Below are 1,997 nucleotides of genomic sequence, written 5' to 3'. Positions count from 1 at the left end.
ATAAAATACACATTTGGGAGTTGATCAACCACCTCCAAATAGCATTTTGTTTGTCCTTAAGCAAGGATGAGAGAGAAAACTAAGATCACAAACACTACACCATAATAGGATATTTGCAACACACGCCTTTTTTGATTTGCAACGGTTATTTACCGTTAGTAAGTTTCCAACGTTGCTTTTTTGATTGGCAATGTTGTAAAGCGTTGCTTTATTTGGGTGAATTTCCGGAATTAATTGCTAACGCTTAAAAAGCGTTGGAAAAGTGTTACAAATTAAAAACTTGAAAATTTCGCGAAATAGGGAAACGGGGAAAAAAATCGAAATATAAAACATAATTTTCTTTCTCTCCTCTCTCTCTCTCACCGCCGCATTTCAAGATCCCTAAAATCATCCACTCCTCAAAACTAATTTTCGCACTCCTCAAAACTAATTATCATCTCTATCCCTGTTTACAGACCAATCCAGTATATATTCTGTCTTGATTCCTGCAGAAACAAGATCGGGTTCTATCGAAATCCAGAGAAAAGCACGAGGTACGTACATTATTGTAAAATTTTATTTGAAAGGTATGATTTTTTTTTTTTAATTGTGAATTTGGGTCTGGGCTTTTGTTTTTATGTATGCGTGTGTGAGAATTGTTGGAAATTTTGAATTTTTTAAGGAGAGTTTTTATGTATGCGTGTGTGAGTATTGTTGGATGGTCCCTACTCTATATTTAGCTGATTGTGGTTATTGTTTAATGTGTCCTGGAAGAATACATCTGGTGTTGGAGTACTACAGAGGAGGGGATCTATCAGTATATATTCAACGTCATGGAAAAGTTCCGGAAGCTACTGCGAAGCACTTCATGCTACAGTTAGGTAAAATTTTCCCACTTACAACTGAAAACTCATCTTTGTTTCTAGGATTGTTCTTTGTTTGGTTTCATGTGAAATGACTGGGTTGTTTCTTCTACAGCTGCTGGTCTGCTAATTCTTCGTGAAAACAATCTCATACACAGATCTCAAACCTTAGGTTCTTATTTATCTTCTACATCAAAATTCAAGCTCTTCCTGATCTAAATTAGTTTTCTATCTTAATTGATATAGTACCATGCCTATAGTGTCCAACGATAGCAGACACATGTGTCTATGCAGAACAGCAGAACATTGTATATGTTTGCCAACATCTTAATTTTATAGCAAACTGGATGTCTGGATCACGATAATATATGATAGTCGTTTTATGTGTCTTCTAAGTGAAATCATTAGGTCTAAATCATTAGGTCTATTATCATCCTTCAATGTCCACTGGTTAAAAAAAGATTAAAGTTCATTCATTTAGATCCCATTTTAAGTTTGAGACAGTAAGATGGGTAGAATAAGTTGTGGGCTGGCTAAAAGTTATAATGAGCTATGGTATTTAGCTATATGTTTATATGAAATATATCAGCTTCTCTAGTAAGGCCAATTTTGATTAATATCTTAAAGACATGATAGACAGTGCTTGGGATTCCTTTCGGGACTGAGGGATTAATTGGCCCCTAGTATATTAAGAAGGATCTCTTCTGCCCATAAGGCTGTAAGGGAGCCTCTTGGTTTATGTATTTTGTGGATCTTTGTCATTTGTTTGATGAGACTAGAAAAGGCTGAAAAGGGATAGATGTAAACTACATCTCTAGATAGCTAATTTGGAGTCAGGTGCTTCAGATGGACAAAGTATGTTGTCTGCGACTTCAGTAGGGGTACTTGTTTTTTGTATAAACTCGTCACACTCACTCTAGTTACTAAGTCCGGTTACATCAACGTTACTTGCAAGATATGGGAGCGACGTAGCGTTCATTTGTGTAAAATATTTTACTATAAAGTGGAAGAATAAAGAATCTAGATCTTGTCCACCAGGTTGGACAAGTTTAATTATTCATATGAAATGGTGAACCTTGTCAAATCTAATTCAAGTTATGGTCACATTAATGTGAAAGTACGGATCAAAATCACCTGAGATGCGGTGATTTGGTA

The 1,997-nt window shown here is 35.5% G+C and overlaps 1 long non-coding RNA gene across 1 annotated transcript; it reads left to right on the top strand.

Moving 5' to 3' along the window:
* The first annotated feature begins 337 nt into the window (after positions 1–337).
* LOC147479578 (uncharacterized) lies at positions 338–1,092 on the top strand. The gene is made up of 3 exons (XR_015203514.1): positions 338–533; positions 754–860; positions 958–1,092. It is a non-coding gene; the product is annotated as an uncharacterized LOC147479578 (long non-coding RNA).
* The last annotated feature ends 905 nt before the right edge of the window (positions 1,093–1,997 follow it).

This window comes from Coptis chinensis, chromosome 8 (genome assembly GCF_015680905.1).
Source record: "Coptis chinensis isolate HL-2020 chromosome 8, ASM1568090v1, whole genome shotgun sequence".
In the NCBI taxonomy this organism is placed as follows: domain Eukaryota; kingdom Viridiplantae; phylum Streptophyta; class Magnoliopsida; order Ranunculales; family Ranunculaceae; genus Coptis; species Coptis chinensis.
This window is presented reverse-complemented; position numbering and strand designations above follow the sequence as displayed.